Raw genomic sequence first — 23,743 nt, 5'->3', positions numbered from 1 at the left:
TGGGACCAGCCAACACCATTTTTTGAGCTTAACTCCTTATTACTGATCAGCCACGAGCTCCCAGATTCCTCAGAATTATTCCGCTGAGGTGGAGGCCGCCGCCAACCTCCTGGTCAACCTGCATCTGGGTCCTCCTACACCTACTTCTCTCTGGGCTTCTATTTCCACCGCGAGGATGTGGCTCGGGACGGCATGGGCCACTTTTTCTGCGAATTGTCCAAGGAGAGGCATGAGGATACTGACAGTCTCTTGAAGATGCAAAACCAGTGCCACGACACTACCTTCTTTCAGGACGTGCAGAAGCCGTCCCAAGATGAGTGGGGTAAAACCCAGGACGCTATGGAAGCCGCCATTCTCATGGAGAAGAGCCTGAGCCAGGCCCTTGCGCAAGGGCCTGCAAGCCCTGAGTTCTGCCCGCAGACACGTACCCCTGTGACTTCCTGGAGAGCCGCTTCCTGCAGGAGCAGCTGAAACTCATCAAGCAGATGGCGACCACCCGACTAACCTCCACAGGCTGGCTGGTCCCAGGCTGGGCTCGGCCAGTATCTCTTTGAAAGGCTCACCCTCAAGCACAACTAGGAGCCTCCAGAGCCCAGAGGCCTTTGAGGAGCCGCCCTGGTGTCAGGGCTTCTGCCTGAAGCCAGTCTCTGCAGCCACTAGGGCTTTGTAACCACCCTGGGGCCCTCGCCCAAGCCTTGGACCAAATGGAAACAATAAAGCTTTTTGCAGCAAAAAACCCCCAATTATTTACACATGACTTTAATTCTGCTCTCTGTGAAAGGATACTTGGTTTCTGTCTTTGTTTTCCTGAGACCTTGAGAATAAGACAAGTAAATTTTGGAGAAGAGGATTTCTTTAGTTGTGTCTCATTTTTTTTTTTAGTATTAGTTACTGAACCTATTTGTAATCTGGCATAAACAATTGAATTATTGAATTAATCTAAAAGGAGCAAAGATCAGGCATCTATGTTAGGAAGCTAACTTATTTGTTTATTCCTCAATCCAACACTCAAAGCTTACTCTTTCCTTCCAGTGTCCTATAAAAGATATATTGATACTATAAAATATATACTGACTTGTATTTTGAGGAGTCTAAACTAAATGAAAATAGGAGTAATTTGGACTTTGGAAACCTTATGAGAATATTTATGTTATTTATCATATGTTGAGGCAACTGAAGGTGAAACTGGAGCTGTGGAACTAGATGGCATTGAAGTCAAATGCAGCATTAATTTCTAGGAAGCCAAGTAACCAAATTGGACCCAATTAGCTTTTCTCAGTGTTGTGACCACAGATTGCACACAGGCTCTCTTCCAAATGTGTGTCACAGACCCAAGGCAGCTATGGAAGGAGTCAGACTGTGTGTCCTGATTATGAGCCAGACACATGACCTTTACTGATAGGCAATGACATATTATGGGGTGTTTAAACATTTCTAGACATACACAAACTTTTTAAATGTTTGCATTCCAATAATTTTAGCTAAATTCATTTACATACTTTCTTCTTATGTATGGAAAAATTTACTTTCCTCTAGTAAAACATATCACCTATATCTGCCCATGTCTTGGAAGAGAGGACATACTAAAACTTCTGCTTCACTGACACTGAAGAGCAATATATGCATATATCCACAATACAAACATACATTAGATTTACTAAACATAGTAAATAATGAAAGGGTTTTAATATCAACATAATAGACTCTCAATGACAAGTCCTATGATTTTTTTCCTTCTCAGTACTTTTTCCTTTGTACAAGATATTGCCTTATGTTTCCAGAATGAGACTGATAATGGGTTTATCCTCCTAAAATAGATGCCTGACCTATGCTCCTTTTAGAGTAAAATAAATTCTCTTAGCAAGAGCCTTACACAATAGGTTTGAAGGTACTTTGTGAACACGTTTTGAGAATACCTGAAGTTAATTACTAATCATCTAATTCAAAATGACAGGTACTCTGATTTACTTTTACACCTCACCCACACATTTTTAAAAAATTTTTAAAATTTGTATTTAGCTCTCAGAAATTCTGTGTGGGAATCCATCCCCCGAAGGACCAAAGTTCTATAATTATTTAAAAGATGTGTATTTATAGCTAGATTTAAATTTAAGATAGGTGGGTGCAGAACCTGAAAAGGCATAGATAGGAGTAAAAGTAGGTTTTATAGCATGTGCCCCAATAAGTAAATTCCACTCCATACACTTCCTTCTTGCAAATACTCTAAATCCAGTGTCATTCTACTGTGTAGGTGCAAAGTGCATATCTCATAACCATTGAAACAGTAATATAATCATAAAAATGAGTACCAGGAATGATTTTTCTTTGCCTATAATATTTCATAAAGATGCTCTTATAACCCTTCTGCTTGGGAGGATCTAAAATTCAAAATGGAAGGGAGATTATACAGTCACAATAGTTCTTTGGAATCATTTAGCTATTTCAAGTAAAGTTACATATTTAAGACCAAAAATTAACTTCTACTTCAATAAAACATATACATATATATGATATAGTTCAGGCTATTTTCTAAACCAAGTAATTTTTGAAGGGTAATGGTACTGCTGATGTACAGGGCATGAAGAGATATTTTCTTTCAAATGACTTAGAGAGGTCAAAAGTAAAGATGCTTGTGTTATGCTTGCGTTATAGTATATTTTCTATATTTGTGTCAATTTTTGATATATAGAAGAGCCTTTTTGCACTCCATTTCCTTTCAACAGGTCTTTTATTTTATAAAGTGCATTTTAATAGGTAAGATGTCACCGTAAAAACTGATAAAAAGGATAGCAATCATACGGTGGTTTTAAATCTTTCAAATTAAGCTAAGAATTATATTCACACATAAATAATTTTCTGGTAATAAATTAGAGTTCTCTCAGCATGTGAAATATTACTTTAATTTGATGATCAGGTTGGTATATTAGAGCTCTTTTATTGGAGTAGAAAAACATAAAGCCTAATTCCCTGGTGATTTATGTAATAGTGCCCAAGCCATTACTAAGCCCACTTTGTCTATTAATTAGAATTTTGGTGATCAGATGAATTATGAGTCATTTAATTGAGTATAATCATCATCAGGTAAGCCAGTATGAGCCATGCCATTGAACAAATTAAGCTTACTAAGAATACCGATTTCAAACTAATATAATATTGCAAGTCAACTATACTTCAATTTTAAAAAACCGCTGGTTTCAACTCTTCCCGTTCAGTACTTGCCAAACAAGATTATATCTTTTCTCTTTAAAGTTTTCTTTGCAGAGAAAAAATAAATGGTGACCTTGGCATAACAATAATTGGTTATTTCCAGACTCTCCTAACCTACAGATGAATTAGTTGAACCTCTGAGCTACAAAATTTTCCATGCAACTTTCATTTCTTCTCTGCGTACTGGGAACCAAGTCAAACAGTTTTTTAAAGAGACTTTTAGTTAGAATTTACTTTTGAGTAGTACTTTTGAAAGGATATAGTTAACTATTTTATTGATGAATACATACATTTCTACCCTTTAAGCAATGAGTTAAAAGAATACTTTTGTGCAATAAACTAGGAGTGTTGTGCACTGATAACAGCTCACATTCATTGAACATTTACTGTAAGCTCAGAATCATTCTAAGAGTATTACATGCATTTTTCACTATCTCTTCTAACAACCTTTTATGATAAGTTTTGCTACTCTTTTAAAAGATAAGGAAATAATCACATAGAAGTTAAATAACTGGCCCAAGATATACAGCTTGTACACAGCAAAGCTGAGATACCTCCTTTAGCAATTTATGGCATAAAGTTTTCCATTTTTATGCTCAGAAATCATTCTTTTGTGTTTGGTCTTTATTAACTATGTAAATATCATACTGACCTTTGCCCCAAAGCAGTGCATACTTACCCTGAAATAAGCAGTTAAACAGTTGTACAGTTAAAAGATAATTGATATTTTTCTTCTCAGCCTAGCATGCAATAACACATCTTATGGTGTTTACTAATCTAACAATGTGGATTCACTGTGTATAATGACTCTGTATTGACCAAAACTGAAATTTATGCAGTATATTAAATTTATCATTAAATATATACATTTGTGGCAGGTCGATGATTAATACCCTTGCAAGCAAACCCACAGACTGTTATTATGAGTTGGCCATGTGTTTGCTTTTAGGCACTTTGCCTGAATAAAATGTATTCAGGACCAAAATATTCTTCTCTTACACAAAAGTAGTCTGTTTTTTATAATTAATGTATGAGTTTAACTGGAGAACAGACCTGAATAAAGAATGGACTTAAAATGTATTTCTATTTAAAGTTATTGGAAGTAGTCAGAAAGAGAAAAATAAATACCGTATGCTAACACACATATATGGAATCTAAAAAAAATATGGTTCTGATAAACCTAGGGGCAGGACAGGAATAAAGACGCAGAAGTAGAGAATGGACTTGAAGACATGGGGATGGAGAAGGGTAAGCTGGGACGAAGTGAGAGAGTAGCATTGACATATATACACTACCAAACGTGAAATAGATAGTTAGTGGGAAGCAGCTGCGTAGCACAGGGAGATCAGCTCGGTGCTTTGTGACCACCTAGAGGGGTGGGATAGGGAGGGTGGGAGGGAGGCACAAGAGGGAGGGGATATGGGGATATATGTATACATATAGCTGATTCACTTTGTTATACAGCAGAAAGTAACACAATATTGTAAAGCAATTATACTTCAATAAAGATGTAAAAAAATAAATAAAATTACTGGATGCATTCAGTGAATCATCTATTCTTGGTTATCTATATATATGCATGGTGGCATGCCATGTAAACCATGGACTAGCCTCATCATCGGACTTATGGCCTTTATTTGATATTTTTTGGTCAATGATTTTAATTAGGACATATCCAATATCTTCCACTTTGTGAAACTGTTTCTATACAGTTCTTAACACACCATGGGGGAAATCAAGCTGAAGATTTACATTTAAATATTCATGTATGCCCACTGGTATTCACTGATGGAAAAAATTCTAGAGTGCTTTCTTTACTGAAATTTATGAATGGTTCTTGACAAATAAATTTCATCAATTTCAGATAAATTTAAGTGAAAATCTGGGCTTTCCCGGTGGTGCAGTGGTTGAGAGTCCGCCTGCCGATGCAGGGGACGCGGGTTCGTGCCCCGCTCCGGGAAGATCCCACATGCCGTGGAGCAGCTAGGCCCGTGAGCCATGGCCGCTGAGCCTGCGTGTCCGGAGCCTGTGCTCCACAACGGGAGAGGCCACAACAGTGAAGGGCCCACGTACCGCAAAAAAAAAAAAAAAAAAAAAAAAATTAAGTGAAAATCTAATTAAAATGACAAAAGCAATTATATGTAAATATAATTATATGCCTTGTTTTCAGATCCCAGATGCCCAATCCCCAAATTACATAAAAATTATTGTTAATCTCAGTAACAAATATTAAAATGAGCATTTTGCTGCATTACTGGTATCTTGCACTTTTTAATCAATAGACTAAAAATTCAGAAGATTCGGGTTTGCAGCATTTAGACTGCTTTGGATTTGACTTTAACTGTTAATTCAGCTATTTTTACATTTCCATCGTGATTGATGTCGTACAACAATATTGTATTTATTTCTGCAGTTGTTAAGCTGATCTATGATGGCTTAGACATTGTCACATTCCATAATGTGTAGATCTTTTGAAATACCATAAAACTTTTAGAATATTTCTTTGATCATTAGAATTATTCAATGCTAGTCATTGACATTATTGACAGGGACCATATTTTTAAGAATTTGGCATGCACAGTATTGGGCTCAGGCATTACCATTATTCATAGTTGACGGTTCATTGGAAAGTAAAAAAATATTCAGATACTATTACCGTCTCTTTAAAAGTACAGACAGTCCTCAACTTACAGTGGTTCAACTTATTGATTTTTTTCAACTTTACTGATGGTGCAAAAGTGGTACAAATTCAGTAGAAACCATACTTCAAATTTTGAATTGTAATCTTTTCCTGGGCTAGCAGAATATAGTATGATACTCTCCCGTGATGCTGGGCAAGCTGCAGCTCCCAGTCAGGCATGTGATCACAAAGGTAAAGAACCGATACACTTACAACCAGTCTGTTTTTCACTTTCAGTACAGTAGTCAATAAATTACATGAGATATTCAACACCTTATTATAAAATAGGCTTTGTGTTAGATGATTTTGCCCATCTGTAGGCTAATGTAAGTGTTCTGAGCATGTTTAAAGTGGGCTAGGCTAAGTTATGGTTAGATGTATTAGGTTAGGTGTATTAAATGCATTTTTGACTTACGATATTGTCAACTTACTATGGGTTTGGGCACATAACACCATTGTAAGTTAAGGAAGATCTGTATAGATAGTTGTATTCACTTGTAACATACTTGAGAATGAGTCTAATATGCACTTGTTATAGAGCCTGTTCATAGAAAATGAGCAATGACAGTACCCAAACATTTACCTTTTCCTTTCTAAAGTACAGAAATGAAAATGTCAGGGTTCTGTTAGACATAGGCAAACAAAAAACAAGAAACAAAACACTCTTTGGGAGCATTTACCTTTATAAGAGAGAAGTGTTAAATCTTAGAAGTAGAGTAACTTGGACTACAGAATTAAATTTATCTGAAATACACTGTAAAATAATATTTCACATCACTTGGATAAAATCACTTAAAAATTTCAATTCCATTTTATATTTTGGATTAAGTAACTTCACGCATAAGCATTTATTTATACAAAATAATTTTTAAAGGAATATGCTAGCTATATGACCTTGGGCAATTTACTTAGCTTTCCTGTAAAATAAGTATTTCTCACCTTTAAAATGGGGATAACCCATTTTAAGCTTTGATGCAAAGATTAAATGAAATAATATAATTACATACATAGTTTTAAATAGCTACAGCTAATATCTACATTAACAATATTCACAACATATACAAACAGCCTCAAATTGAGGCGCATACACGTATTCTGTGGATTTTCAAATATGACTTTGGAAAAATGGCAGCCATATGTACACATATGTATTAAAGTTAATAGGCAGAAATTGAGATTATTAGACTGTGTTACAATTTTCTGTTCTTGACTACATCGTTTGGTCAGTGTTTCCTGCCTTAAATTTTCATTATTAAATGAAACATGAACAGCATAGCTATGAAGGCAGGTTATTTTCATTTAACTATAACAAGATTAATATGGATCAGGAGACTTATCTGATTGCACCCTTAAGATCACCAGGATTTAAAGTGCTGCTTCCCCATGCATAATTGGGCTTTAAAAATTCTATGATTCTCCATTAGTGAGCCAGATATTCTCAGGGCAAAAGCTCTTTCCCAGTTGTCAAGTAGACAAACTTGAAAGCTATATTAACTCTTTAGGTTGCCAAAGAACTATAATTGGCCTAAGGTAATAACTCACTGAATCTCACTTTACTGACCTGAATTAATTAGAAATTAACTTCAGTTTGGGGTAAACCTTATATTAAATAGTAAATTCCAAGAAAACAAAAACACTAAGAGATAAATTATTTCACTAAATTATTCAAATTTTTATTTTAAACTTTATTTGTATCTTTATATTCCTATGACTATTTTAATGGATTTGATGGAAAATATATGATTGATAAATTTGACAAATATGAGCACTCGCTTCAGCAGCACATATACTAAAGTTGGAATGATACAGAGACACTTAGCATGGCCCCTGCGCAAGAATGACACACAAATTCATGAAGCAATCCGTGTTTTCAATACCTTTGGACTGCAAAAAAAAAAAAAAATGACGTATGTGATATTAAGCTAAAGAAACCAAGATTTTGAAAGCAACATTAAGAAATCTAAGGTTGTTACAACTCACCTTTTCCTTCATATAAACTCAAAAAAGCCTTTTGGCCACTGCCTCTTCTCAGGATCTCCATCCTTAATGGAGGACATGCAAATAAATTCAGAAAAGGAGAAACACATTCATCATTTGGCATTCGATATTCTTGAATTCTACTATTCTTATTATAGACTATCTGGCATCATATGGCAATGTGAGGTTTTATTTTCAGTGAAAAATCTCAATATTAAGTAGAAAAATATGGCTATGAAATGATACATTTTCTATTTCATCTATGTGAAAATATACAGAAGTTTAAAAGTCGTTATATATGAGCGTTAAAATCACTTGGGATCTTTATATTCTTTCTCTTCTGTTTCTCAAATTTTATATGCTATATATGTATATTGTTTATAAGCAATGGAAATAATGTGATATCTTAAAACATTGGAAATTTTTTTGCCACAAAGACCAAAAGGAGTCTCAAACCTTTTACTTCTATAACTAAAATTTTCTGTCTCCAGATCTCTCAAAATACTTACATTAATAATACATTATATTATAATATATTCTTTTTTTAATAAATTTATTTTATTTACTTATTTATTTTTGGCTGTGTTGGGTCTTCGTTGTTGTGCGCGGGTTTTCTCTAGCTGCAGCGAGCGGAGGCCACTCTTAGTTGCGGTACGTGGGGAGAACAGGCTCCAGGTGCACAGGCTTCAGTACTTGTGGCACGCAGGCTCAGTAGTTGTGGTGCACGGGCCCAGCAGCTCTGTGGCATGTGGGATCCTCCTGGACCAGGGTTCGAACCTGTGTCCCCTGCATTGGGGGCTTAACCACTGCACCACCAGGGAAGCCCTATAATATATTCTAATAAGAAAACACATTAGCCTCTGGCTGCTTCGAGGCTATATTTGATAAGTTTTTGAACTCCCAGCTTGTTATGGGCAGTAGGGAGAATAGCTCTGTTCTCAGTAGTTGTGTTTTTCCCGACAGTAGCTCCTCAGGGCAGTGCACAGACACCTTTTAACACATGAACAAATGTGTTTGTGGGTTAAACAAGATCCAGGCTCTGCAGTCATGACCCAACAAAGAGCTTCATAACGTGTCTTTCCACCTATTTCATAGTCTAGTTTTTCCAAGATATACTCCTAAGAAAATCCTTACCAGAAAAAAAAAAACGAAAGAGTGGCGTACGGTTCATTCTATCCAGTGTCTGAAGCTGTGTTTCTATGGCAACATTTAGAATTTGAAACACTCCAAGAGCCACCATTTCTCCTGTTAAACAACAAACTTTTCAGGGAAACTGCTGAACTCGTAGTGACTTTTTTTTTGTTTTTACAGTGAGACGTTTTCAAGAATTTTTTTTCTCTAAGTCTGCAGTAGGCAGGAAAAAAAAGGAAAAATGTATCTTCTAACACCCCTTTTTCTTATCTGCTTTCTCACTTCAAACAAGTTTCTCATTGTGTTTCTGCCCATATTTTTCCAAATCCTAAATCAAAGAATTTGAAATAATGTATTTGTGGTAAGTACTCAAGGCTGATCAATGTTCTTAAGTCAAAATGTACAGCACAATAAGAGATACTTTATATTACATAGTGTCTTATCCTTAAAAAATTACGTCTATTATTTCATTTGAGCCCCCCAGTAGTGGGACAGTTATTATACCCACTTAACAGATGTGTGATTAAGTTATGAGGGAGTGTTTTGCCTAAAGTCAAAAGCAGTGACTTAAAAGCAGGGGTGGTTCTAGAACCCATGTTTTCTGACTTTAAACTCTGCTGTCTACCAGATAATCTTCTTGATACTCTATTCATTACTGAGGTCTAAGAAAGTGGTAGATCTTAGATCCTATTTTACAGTTTCATACTCTGTTCACAATGGACCCTGAGCGCAAAATCATACTTACCTAAACTTTAGAAAAATATGGAACTACACTTCGTCTGATTACAGCTAAACATAGGAGGCACTGTGCCAGTTGCTGCCTTTTGCTCCTACATTGTGCCTACAAAACAAGCAAACTAGTGGCTTTCTAAATATTACATTAACATTTTCTTCAACATAGATGTATTATAAATAATCTAGTGGCATAATTATGAGAAAAGCTTATATATTCAGCAGCAAATATTCTGTATTATTTAATACATCTGTGGTTAGCCAGTTTAAAAGGTTGTATATATGTGATATAGGTACAAAAATATTCCTTCTTATAAATATTAGACAAATTAACCTCAAAACAAGTTGACTTTGTTAAGTTGGAATAGTCTGGTGACACAATTTCTGGTTAAATTCTTTTTGTTTTTTTAACTTCAATGCTTATAGTTGCACATCTTTCTAAAATGCATAAGTCTTCTGTTCTGGTTTTTATTCAAATATCTAATCTGTCGTTTACATTAATGGGAGAATTCCAAGGAATACCAAAGAGGTAATCAATCTATATTTATAGGCTCAAGAGTAGAAAGGGACCCGTGGAATGGCACAGTCTAATTTTCTCTTCATGTGTTATACTTAGTTTAACACATGCTTGTTGAAAGGTTATTTTATGTTTTCTCCTTGACAGTTCCAGTTTAAGGATCTTTGGTATTTACATTATTCCTTTTATTCCCTGGAGTTTGTTGTAGTACAGTGAAAAAATGAGTCATCGAATAACATGTGATGACCTGAAATAGTTGCTTTAGCTTCCCAAGAGGCCAGACATAGAAATAGTTTAAACCCTGACATCTTGATCATTTCTTTGGACAAAAATTCAAAGGAATAAAAGTTGCGAAAAAATATGAACAATTATTGCAATGTTGAGAGATTTTTACAGTTTTTAAGGGTTGTTTTGATAACCATATCTAATAGTGAGTAGGTAAATATTAACTCTGAAAATCATTTGCCTGTAATTGTAAGTTTTGTCTGTGGGTGTCTAACACATACATGAAAATACATATATAAATGAAATTGATTAATCTACCAAAATGACTAAGCAAAAAGGCTTGCTCTCTAACATTCAGAATTCTCCTTAATCTTGTGATATAATCACCTTCGATTGCCCATAGCCATTGTTCCATGCTGAAAATAGAAATGTGTTCCACTTCTGCTTTCTGAGGGAAGAAAAGACCCACTTTTGAAAAGGAAATTAAAAGACCACTTGGGCTGCAAAATGCAAAAATATTTCCATTTTTATGCACATTGGAAAAATCATTGCTAAGAAATCATTTGAAAAGAAAGAATTCATTGTGAGCTACAGGTGTGACAACTGTTAAATTGCAATACAGATTTTTTTCTTTCATGGGGATTTATTAACTGCTGAAAGAATTACTCATGAGAGTTTTAAAATAGAAATGTAGAAAATTACTTCTCCCCAAAAAAGGGCTTAAGTAATTTGTTATTATTGCCCTATGATACTCTGTTTTTCAGTCGTTTGCTTGCTTGCTTGCTTTTTTCTTTTAGAACAGAATGAATATGCTCTATACGAAGTTTTTTTAATCCTTAGAAAACCATCAAAAGACTGCTCTGGAATTATCTACTTTTGAGCTAAAAACTAGTCAGATAACAGGTGGCCTGAGTGGGTGAGTGTGAAATTCAAGGGCTAGAAGAAGAGGGAGATTTGCTTGCTTAAAATCTTCCTCTAGTTCAGTGTTTGATCTCCTTAATTTAATTAAAATACTGAGCAATTGTATTTGATTTCCTCTCCGTAATAATAAAGGTATAGACTAGTGAAAGTGCCTGACACATTCAAGAAATATATTATGATTTGTGTTAGATGTGTGTGCATGTGTGCATTTGTTGTGTGTTTGCAGGGCCACTATTGACGGTGGAAATGAGAAATAGGCTTTGGGAATTTTGTGAAGGGCTAAAAATTTTGTTTGGACTTTATTCTGTGGTTAATATAGATTTCTTGAGCTGATGGATAACATGATCACATCTCACACAGGAATTAAGCTATAATGGCAATATTGAGAAGAATTGGAGCAAGTAAGAATCTAGAGGCAAGGGGAACTATGTGGAGACTATTGGAATAGTCTAGACAAAAGTTGATGAGGGCCAAGAGGAAAGGAGGGAACAGATCCGAAAATATTGATATTTTGATAAGCTGATGCCTTAAACTTAAGTCATCTGGGAAAACTACCAGTGTATAATATCTCAATGAAGTACTGATTGCTTTCGTCTTCTCCTTGGAGGGCAAACCTCATTTAACTACAAGAAAACGTTCAGCCCTAGAAAATAATGAAGTACTTACTGGTACTTTAACCATGACACAATGAATCAGTATATTGGACGGAGTTAAAAATTCTATTTTTCAGCCAGCAGCTTCTTAATGACAAATAAGGCCTTATATTTTAAAACACCAAAAGACTTGGAGATTTTAAAAACTAAAGAGCTCAGATGATAATCCTTTGCTAATAAGAAATCACAATGGACTGTAAATAATCTTGAGTACTTGTCAATAAAGGAGAAAAGAATGATAATTACAAGCAGGCTAAACTTTTTGCAATTATTATCTGCCTTCTTAAACAGAACATAATCAAGCTCAATTCTATGTATCTGAGATTAGGAAAAAATGAAAATATTACTATACCTATTTCTAATATTACCATTTTTTCCCTTTTATGATTTGCCAAATTATCAAAATGATCCTCTAGGCCATAGCTAAAAAAATAGGTATCCTAAAGCACTCTATTTTTTTGTTTTCCTGAGTTCTTATGACATATAAGGACATTAAGTACTGCTACGAAACAATGCCATTTTACAATTAAAAATTTATTAAATTACTTCTGAACCAGAAGGTCTGGCCATCCTCCTCTCCTTTTTCCTGTTCTTTGAATTATTTTTGGACCCCAGCATAAATCAAGGTAAATAGACCCTGTGAATAGAGTATGGGCAGAATGATTCTTCTTCTGAACATGTAGTAAATAGTAAAGGTTGATCAGACAGTATGTACTTGACAAGATATTTTAAAACTGCATATTTGGGTTCCATGCACAAACCACGCACGAGTGCACACACACACTCACACATTTATAAAGACTGATGCAAAACAGAACCAAATTTAAAGGATCAAACTAACCACCCCCTCAAATTCTGTCAACCTTCCCACCTGTATTCTTACTTCCATGTTCCTAACTCAAACTGGAAAAAAAGTGATAGGCATAACCAGAAAATGCTGTTGTTGATTTAGTAGTGAGGATGGGAACAAGAGAGAGAAAATAAAGTTCTAGTGTTGCAGTGGTGTTGAAGATTAGCAGCCAGACCATACTGGGGAATGAATAGAGCCTCAATACTATTTAAAAAGAAAGATAGCATTTACTTTGCTTTTTTCCTCTTGTTTCCAATTCTGGTGATCTTGACCTTGTGAGGTTCAAATGAGATGATGAATGTGAAAGTGCTTTGCAAACTGTAAAATACCATAGATTTTAGGAACATTACACATTTGGGTTTAGGTAACATTTCAAACGATGTAGTAATTTTCATCTCTCCTACTCAGATTTAGTTTCTCAGTTACCCACATGTCACTTTTAAAATGTTAGCCTTAAGCCATTGCATTTTTATTATGTCACTACTAAGAAGAGCTATGAATTTAGCTAGTAAAGTGTTCTTGCTGCCTAAGTAATCTGTCAATTAGAAGGAGTATTTTCACCCACTAAAAGATGTCCTCTTAGACTTCCACAAGAGTTTCCTAAAGAAAAAAAATTAAAATATAAATAAAACAGGCAGAAATATAAAATATTGGATAAACAAATCTGCTAAACCACAAATTGGAAACACATTGTTAGACTTCTTACTAAAATGATTATGTAAACAATTCTGAATTGAGCGCCTTCCATGGGCATGGGCTTGTTTATTTCTCTTTTTCTCACTCCATACTTAATGTACTATTGTTATGTGTCCTGTGTCCTTTCTTTTCCTACATATAATGCTGGCCAATCCTTGGCAATCTGAAAGAACATTACTATCACAGAATTTTCTAAATGAATGTGAATTTAGAGATTATCCAGTAAGAAAATCACACCCATCTGGAAGGTAAGCTCTGTCAAAGTAGAGGCCATATTATATTTATAGTATAGCTGTATTCCTAAACCTAATAGCTTATATATAATGCATACCTGATATTTATGGAAGAGGAAATTCAGTTCTAAAAAGATTGTAACTTGCCCGAGTTCACAAAACTAGAATCTAGATCCTCACTCCTAGCTTAATGCTTTGCCTGACAGGCCACGGAGTTTCTTTAAGGATCCGATATCATCTTCAAATGAGTAAAATTTAGGTAGGAGAATAATATTTTCTTGGTTATTAATGTATAACTCACATTAAATTAGTAACTCTTGAATCTGATTATGTTGATATATACTTGGTAAATTACAAACGATACCTACTTCACTTGGTTTATAATTGGACAATATTTGATTACAATTTCTCGACTTAAATTTGGAACCATGGAAAAGACAACAGAATTAAGTGACCAAAATAAAAAAAAAAAGGTATTGTTGTCCCCTTTAAACAAGCAGTAATTAATTACTAGATCTGAAACCACTTCTAATATCCAAGAAGTTTATTAATTATCTTGCCAAGAATGAAAGCTAAAAAAAAAATCTCCAGAAGAAAATTATGCATAAGATTAGTTGATAGGTTATATTCTGTGAAGATTAAAAGTGTTTAAGTGAATAATATATACCAAAAGACTCGTACAGAGACTCTTTGTTTAAAGCAACCTTTGGTGGTAACAAAAGTATTGTTATCTCCCTGTATCCTATATGTCCCAAAGTTTTGCAATTTCAAGCTTTACACGTTTCACAGAAAAAGCCTGCCATTGCCTTCTACTGATAAAAATATTGCCACGCAGATCATGGTGCCCATATTCTATGTTTAATTAATTTAGACCTTAGAAGAGAAAGTACTGTACTATACTGGTTAACATTGGTGACAGCCATATGGAAACCTCATTTCATCTGACTATCCGTTTTGCACTCCATCCAGAAATCTATGTCAATACTGAATTTTTTCAGTATCCTTCTTTCTTATATTATAGTTAAATATGTTGTTCCAAAAAGTTATCCTCTTTCACTTTCTATCCCCTGAGGAGATTGAGGACAGTTGGTCAACTTATTCTAAGTGAGATTACTATTTATATTTAGATATCATTATGAAACCACTCCCTTGGTCATTGCCAGCCTTAATAATTATTATAATATACATCCATTGAATGCTTTCTAGGTGCTATGTACTTGCAGGATTCCATGGTTCCCACAACTCTTTGAAGTAGATATTACCCTATTTTAAAATGGAGGAAACTGATGTTTTGAGAAAATGACTTGTCCTAAATCAACGAGTGGTCGATCAAGCCTTAACATTGGGTAACAATGCAAGAAACAAAAGGATAAAGGGGGCTCAAGTTATGATTCGCAGTTGGGTTTTCTAACCTCTACCTCCAAAGTGAGGAAAAGGAAATAAGAAGAGGCGATGGTGTTGGGGCAGGGGGATGAATTGGGAGATTGGGATTGACATATATACACTATTGATACTATGTATAAAATAGATGACTGATGAGGGCCTGCTGTATAGCTCAGGGAACTCTACTCAGTGCTCCATGGTGACCTAAATGGGAAGGAAATCCGAAAAGAAGAGGGGATATGTGTGTACATATGGCTGATTCACTTTGCTGTACAGCAGAAGCTGGCACAACATTGTAAAGCAACTCTACTCCAATAAAAATTAGTTTTAAAAAAAAGAGGCAATGGTGTCATCAGTAAGTTTCATTCAAACTTTTGAATGAAGTTATCACCTTTGATCATACTTTTCCTTGTTTGTCTTTTACCTCTCAAATTAATGAAAAGTCTCAGGTATTTTAGTGATCTAATCCCAGGAGATAATCATGATTGTCAGCTCTCTTCTTTCTATAGTGGAAACCTGTGCTGAAGGGACTATCCCTAATGTTTCTGTAAACAGTTAGAATATACTAGAGCTCTCTACTGTCAAAACATGCTCCTCAGGGGCTTCCCTGGTGGCGCAGTGGTTGAGAGTCCGCCTGCCGATGCAGGGGACACGGGTTCGTTCCCCGGTGCGGGAAGATCCCACATGCCGTGGAGCGGCTAGGCCCGTGAGCCATGGCCGCTGAGCCTGCGCGTCCGGATCCTGTGCTCCGCAACGGGAGAGGCCACAACAGTGAGAGGCCCGCGTACCGCAAAGAAAAAAAAAGCTCCTCTCTGCCAGTCTGCTTTCTATTAACCACATTCCCCTTCCTTCAAACACACATATTTATGGCTAGCAATGTCACAAAAGAAATGAGGAAAATGCAATCAATAAAGTGGGATATGGGACACATGGATTCCTTATTTTAATTTTTAGAAGGAATTTTTCTATCTTTACTATCTGAACAATTTAAATTAAGACTTATTTTCAGTCAAGTTTTGCCACCTCTAGAAATTCAATTGTTAGAGTTACCATATGATATATGATCCAGCAAATCCCACTCCTGGGCATATATCCAGAAAAAACTATAATTTGAAAAGATACATACACCCCACTGTTCATAGCAGCACTATTCACAATAGCCAAGACATAGAAGCAACCTAAGTGTCCATCAATAGAGGAATGGATAAAAAAGATGTGATATATATATATATATATACACACACACACACAATGGAATATTACTCAGCTGTAAAAGAGAATGAAATAATGCCATTTGCAGCAACGTGGATAGACTGAGAGATTATCATTTTAAGTGAAGTAAGTCAGACAGAGAAAGACAAATATCATATGATATCACATATTGGGAACGTAAAAAAAAAGACACAAATGAAATTATTTTATAAAACAGAAATAGATCCACAGACATAGAAAACAAACTTATGGTTACCAAAGGGCGGGGGGAGGGATAAATTAAAAGTTTGGGTTTAGCAGATACAAACCACTGTATATAAAATAGATAAACAATAAGGTCTTACTGTATAACACAGGGAACTATATTCCATATATTGTAATAAACTATAATAGAAAAAATCTGAAAAAGAATATATACATATACATATATATGTAGAACTGAATCACTTTGCTGTACACCAGAAACTAACACAACATTGTAAATCAACTATACTTCAACAACAAAAATCAATTGTTTACAATGTATACATGCCATTGATATATAATTACCTTGCATTCAGAGAAAGAATTTAAAGATTAGGAAACTCATTCCACAAGGTCACACTTATTTTTTCAGTAAAACAAGTAATGAATACCTAGAACCATAAAGAAGCATATGTTAAAAGCATTAATGGAAGAATGATAAAATGAATACCTTTAAAATGTTATATTGAGATTTAATTGGTGTAGAATAAAGTTTGCCATTTTTCTCTCAACAATAACCTTTTAGATATATTTTTTAAGTGAGTAGTACTATTTTAAATAGAAACTGAATCTTTTATAAAACTGGACTACTTAGTATCTATAATTAGTGGGTGGTAACACATACTGAAATTTCTAGATGACATTTTCATATGTAAATGTGCTTTTTATATCATTTAATATGCTGCTCTTTTCAGAATTTCAAAGTTCAGGGAATGAGGTTGCCTTAGAAATGAGATTTGTCATTCTCTTAAAAGAATACTTCATTAGCTTTCTGCTGCTTAAGTTTTAGACTAACACCTTCATTGAAATAAACCTTTTCTTTTTTTGCCTACCCAGGAAAAAAAAAGAAATCTACAATTCATTTAGAGATCAGATCTGTCTCCCTGTCTCCCTCCCCCCTCCTTTGTACCCATCCAATACCTTTTCCTTGTGGCTCTGAAACCCAACCCGTGTATAATAGGCTTCAGCCAGACTTGTCCTTAAGCTTTTTTGTTTTTTTTTTAAGAAGCGTAACAGTCTATTGCGTATAACTATTTGAAAAGGAGCAGTATGCCCTTAGTCACTTCATCAAATGTTTCCATTAATTTAACATTATTCGTATATAAATAGAAGCTCCTCTTTCTGCCAAATTGGAAAATACACATACTCATACTGATGACACCAGGTAAGCAGAGCTGGTTCCCTGTCTTACTGATGGAAGCATAATATGAGGCTGTAATTATGGCCATAAGATAAATAGAACAAACGTGCCAGAGATGTCACAACTTTGTGTCACTATTGGAAGTTTGATGAAACACTTCAGTATTTGAAACACAGGTTGACTTTTTACCTATTTTTAACTCATCAGCGGTTGCTACATATACAAAGATGAATGTTCTCTTGGTGATTTTCTTTGTAACACACGTTGAAATACAAATAATGAATATAATAGATTGAGGATAGAAAGAGATAACTTATTTTTTTTACATCTCTATTGGAGTATAATTGCTTTACAATGTTGTTAGTTTCTGCTGTACACCAAAGTGAATCAGCTATACATATACATATATCCCCATATCCCCTCCCTCTTGCGTCTCCCTCCCACCCTCCTTATTCCACCCCTCTAGGTCGTCACAAAGCATCGAGCTGAAGAAAGAGACAACTTATCTTTATACTGCTGTTCATCTATGCTAGTATATCATTTAGCCATACAAAACACTTTCATACACAAAATGTCCCTGAATGCCATATTTGCACTTCCAAATTTTGCATTCCTAGTAAATGTAAGCTGAAGTTTCACTGAAGTATGGGTTGCGGGGGGGAGGGGGCATTCATCATTCATAAAATTTGTACACTGGCAAAGAAGAATAAGCCTTTAGGAATCCCAGATACTCTATATTCAAAATGCTTGACTTCTGAGAACTGTATTTTTTGCACTCAAAAATTTTGTTATGAGAATTACCTTTTAAAATAACAATATTCTCTTTACAAGTTCATCCAACTGCTAAGGTACATCCCTTTCCCTGAAAAAAAATAATAACCCTTGGCAGCAGTGAATATATTTAATTAATATAAATATATTTTTATGACATAAGAAAGCAGCTTTATATTGAGAACCCTTTGAGACACCAGGTTATATTGATAACCCACTTGGTTATTATCAACTACTTACCAATTTAGTATTTTTATATTTTTGTATCAGTTTTACCTTAGAATTCCACTGAAGTATTCTAACATACTTTGTATCATGACTGTTTCTCACATTTTGTAAAATGATTTGCTTACCAAGACTGAAGAATGCAATAAGAGGACATTATTCACTGACCTTAAGTAAAGATATTGCTCTAAGAACTTGTGGCCAAGCATAAATGTAGCTGGACAAGAATCCAAAGATTACACTTATTTAGAAAGAAGCATTGATTATACTAAAATTAAATATTCTTTATCAAGAAAAATTATGCTTTGGAAAGTGTTTTCATTTTCTTCTTCCAAGCCAGGTGTTTAATAACAGAAAATACCTCTCTTATTTCACAGTCTTGAAATTTGTAAAATCTAGTTTTGTTTAGTAGTTACCCTGGTTCTCTTGCTTATTTCGTGGAAGGGGGAGATATTTTTCTAAAGAAAGACAGACAATTTCCACTTTCTTGATACTATTTAAAAACACACTAAGAATAAGTACAAAAGCTTTTTTGGCATATAAAGTATTTCAGTTTTTTTGAAAAATATCAAATTTATGAAAATGGGAATGAAAGTCAGAGGATTTTATTTCTCCTCACATACTTTAAAAATATACTTTTATAGAAAAGGACTAACACAAGATACCTTTTAAAAAATCACCATGATATAAATGAATTTGCTATTTTAAAAGTTTAATCAAAAATAGCTCCTTCTAAAATCAAAAACCTCTACTGTAAAACTTTTATCTCTAAGTCTAGGCAGGTGATAGGTTTATACAAATATTTTAGATACAATAGGTCAAAAGAGTAAAATCTTTCAACAATAATGAGGTGTAATTTGATGCACTGGAAAGAAAACTAGAAGAGCAATAATAGAATCTGTGTACCGCAGTCAAAACACTTTAGTAAACTAAAATTTGGTGGGTATTTTTTTTCTAAAGGCGATATTCATGTTTTTTTTAATTATTGTTTTATTAATTCTACCATCTATATTATAAATGCCATTAATTTGCGTCATTAATAAATAGCATGATAATGTATTAGTGAACCAGTTAACAATAGCTGTAAGATTGATGAATACTTAAACTTTTATTAATGGTTTCTAAATGCCCTGGACTAATTAAATCTTCTCATCCCACCAGAACAATGTTTAATTATCCTGACTATACAGCTTATAAGCAAGATATTAATAGAGTATTCTTGTTTCACATATTCAGTGGTACTTTGGCATTTTAGTACCTTCAAAAGCCATAAGATGAATGCAGCATAGTTCTTTATATCCTTTAATCATGGAGACCCTGTCAATAAAACTATCACTTTGCATTGGTGCCACTTCATTGAACCAATCTCACGAATTCTGAATTCATCAATGAAGTAGTAATCTATTACTGGAACTGATGTAATTTTTATTAGTACTATGTGTGATTATATGTGCTGATACAGCTTTCAGGAGTTGATTTCTTTGCCTAAAACAAAACTGAAATTAGAGGAACCCATTACCAGGGAATTGTCACTCCCTGGATGGTCTGTCAGAGCCACACATTTATCTGAGACAGGTTATAACAGTAGGTTAGCATAGATTCCTAGGACTTTATAACAAGAAGGAATGTAGCCCAATTGTTTTATTTTACAAATGAGGATTCAGTTAAGTGTTTCTACCTAGCCCCTACCTTTTCCTCATTAAAAATGTTGCTATGCAAGTTAATGAAGTGTAACAATATTTAGCCTTCAATAAAGGACAGTTGATATAAAACAAATCCTTTTAAAATAAACAATATAAATTAAGGTCATTTTGGTAATTCTCTGACAGCCTTTCCCTGTTAGTATTTACCATTTACTCTAAATATTTTATTGTCCTCGGACATGATTAAAATGCATCTTTCATTTAAAAAATTAACTTTGTTATCTAAAACTTTTGACCAGATTAGGATATGAGAATCCTCTAGCAGAAGGAAGAATTTTTAGCTACTCTACTTTACAGCATGTTTCAGAAACAATTCTCCATTGGTTCCACATTCCTCAGAGCCCTTCCTCCACGGGCAAATAAAAAGAGAAACAAGGAATGTCAGCACTTTGATGCTACTGAGCACGTACAAATTTTGGAACTATTTTTCTCCAGTCAGAAAGTACTAACTTTGGGCTTCCCTGGTGGCGCAGTTGTTGAGAGTCCGCCTGCCGATGCAGGGGACACGGGTTCGTGCCCCGGTCCGGGAAGATCCCACATGCCGCGGAGCGGTTAGGTCCGTGAGCCATGGCCGCTGGGCCTGCGTGTCCGGAGCCTGTGCTCTGCAACGGGAGGGGCCACAACAGTGAGAGGCCCGTGTATCGCAAAAAAGAAAAAAAAAAAAAGAAAGAAAGTACTAACTTTGAAAAGTACTTACTTTGAAAAGGCATTTCCAGTGGTACCACTTGATGATTTATTGCTAGAATATTCATCTTCAGTTGAGGCTGAAGTTTCAATGTGAGAATGTGTTAGGAACTTATTTCTGAGAGGGCAATAGGTCTATTGGGGGAAGAGCGAGGTTGTTATTTCTAATTTAACACCTTGTGAATTATTTTAAAATATAAGTTTGTTAAAGTGTTCACAATTTAAAATGTTTAATTTGGAAAGTAGGCAAAGGTAGAAAGGAAGGAAAAATTTACCTGTATTACTTCTATCCAGAATAATTATATTTTTATTAAAACAAAATAACATTTAAAGAAGATTATAAAAGCAGATTTATGATACATATAAAGGAACATAACTAAAATAAATATACTAAATAGCCATTGTGTGAATACATTATAGATACAAACTTACCATAAATAAAAATAACAATACCTTCATAATATAATATTTCAGATAAGAACAAAATAGATTTAAAACCTTATGAATTGCATTTTATTTTCTTTTTGAAAGAAGAGTGAGAAATTTTTTAAATTACTTTATTTTAATATTTGATATATCTTATATAGCTGAAGTTTTTCTTAGGAGAAGTAAAATTTGTATGTAAAGTCAGTGCCTGAAATATCATTTTGAAAATACAGCCATAGTGGAATTCATGGCATTGACTTAATTATGCTGAGGTTCAGAAGAGATTTTGTGAATTAAAAAGATTATTCCTATCATTTACACCAGTTATATTTTCTTCCGGTAAGCATTTAAAACTTGTTTTGGAAAGTGGTATGCAGAACAGTTACTTGGTATATATTATGAGATAAAGTGGAAAATACATATGAAAAACAATATTCTGAAAACTTACATTGTTCAGAAAGCAATTAGGTTTCTGCTGGCTGATAGACACAATTATATTTGTACTTTCACAATACATTATTTTGTGCACTTTTCATCATTTAATAACGTATCCATGTTTTATATGTTTTGTGTACTTGCACTGATTTGGGAATTTGAGTGTCTTTCAACATCACCTCAAGGTATCCTAAACCCTAGCAATTAGCAGTGCATTGCTTATAAAATGTCATGTTTGTTGTATATTTTCTATAAAAGCATTTATAATTCCTTTAGCAGAGAGTAAACAAATGCTTAAAATCTGTTTTTACTTTATTATGAATTTTATATAGCTAACAATTAAGATTAGGTTTATCTAACCTCAAGACCAATCTGGTATGATCTATGAAGTTTAGTAGCATAATTTCAGAGTAATTTATTTTAAGTTTTGAAAAGTATTATTTCTTAGTCAACAAAATACTGGTATAGATGACTCATATTTATAAATGTAAAGTGCATTGGAGATTCTTAACCTTATGGTCTTTTAATGCAAACTTTATATTATTAGATTCCTTTATAAATTACAATTCCATTCTTTGTCAATTTTTAATGTCTCAGGCCCTTCCTTTTGTACTATGCTTCTGATCTTCATTAAAGTCATCTGTTATATTGTAATAAATGTTAAACTAGTCATAAATACTAAACTCAGTTCCAATTGTTTTATGAAGCACAGATCTGTTTTAAAAATCTGGAAATGAAATTCACATTAGCATTTGGGGAAAGTGCTATATCAACACCATAGTAATTGGCCTATAGGCACACAGCTGGCTAGAAAATGAATTACGATTACCAATTAATGATATACATAATGTACTGTGACATAGTAAAAAAAGCTGTCTTATAATTTAACAGTCAAGTTTAATAGGTAGTACACTTAATTTAGCTGTTGCTACCTGGGAAGAGAAAGCTATTTTATCGTTCATTCTTTGATGAAAGCCTCACTGAAATAAGGAAATTGAGTAATAGACAGATGAGGAGAATTCTAATTTGAGCAGATTTTTATTCCTGGTCATAGAAGCGCAGATGAGAATTTTGTCTTCAGATCTAAGTACTTATTATGTGGGAAGATACAATACTGAAAGAGCAGAAGAGAAAAAGGGAAGAATCAAATTTTCAGATAACACTCCTCACCCATATCCTAAGTCCCTTTTTCTAGCCAACTCTTATTTATGTTTCAAAACTCACTTGCTATAAGGAAGTTTTAAAAATTCCTGTCTTGATGAGATGTGTTTCTTCTTAGCTCTCATAACACCTTGTAGGTACCTCCATCATAGTATGTAAGTCACTGACCTGCAATGGCCCACTTATTTTTCTGTTTCTCCTACTAGACATTTCTCTCAAACAGGATGATTTAATCTTGTATCTTCAGAAGTTAAAGTAAGCACTTATAAAAAATGGTACATAACTATTAATTTCCAATAACCAAATTTTATTGTACAAAATCTATGAAACAACCATAAAGGGCTTAAATAATAGCCTTTATTAATGTGTTGTGGGCACCATACTGTCCTCACAAACCACGTTTGCTGAACTTGCCCAGTTTCTATTAGTATCTTAAGGGGATGGTGCGTCTTCATAAGGTAATGTGGAGTCTTTGAGGCAACTACAACTTGGATAAAGATTACATCAGTCATTAGAGCTTTAATCAGCTCTTCTTCT

The 23,743-nt window shown here is 34.2% G+C and overlaps 1 protein-coding gene, 1 non-coding gene and 1 pseudogene across 2 annotated transcripts in view; all 3 read left to right on the top strand.

The window, feature by feature from the left end:
• The window catches only part of LOC137216597 (ferritin light chain pseudogene), a 36,390-nt pseudogene extending 35,687 nt beyond the window's left edge, over nucleotides 1–703 (top strand).
• The window catches only part of HTR2C (5-hydroxytryptamine receptor 2C), a 258,251-nt gene that overhangs the window by 80,853 nt on the left and 153,655 nt on the right, over nucleotides 1–23,743 (top strand). The gene's annotated exons all lie outside the window — the stretch shown is intronic.
• LOC137217745 (U6 spliceosomal RNA) lies at nucleotides 7,653–7,759 on the top strand. Its single transcript, XR_010940246.1, has one exon. It is a non-coding gene; the product is annotated as a U6 spliceosomal RNA (small nuclear RNA).

The sequence above is a fragment of the Pseudorca crassidens genome, chromosome X, assembly GCF_039906515.1.
Source record: "Pseudorca crassidens isolate mPseCra1 chromosome X, mPseCra1.hap1, whole genome shotgun sequence".
Taxonomy (NCBI): domain Eukaryota; kingdom Metazoa; phylum Chordata; class Mammalia; order Artiodactyla; family Delphinidae; genus Pseudorca; species Pseudorca crassidens.
The sequence above is the reverse complement of the archived record's forward strand: the minus strand, read 5'-3'. Positions and strand labels throughout refer to the sequence as shown.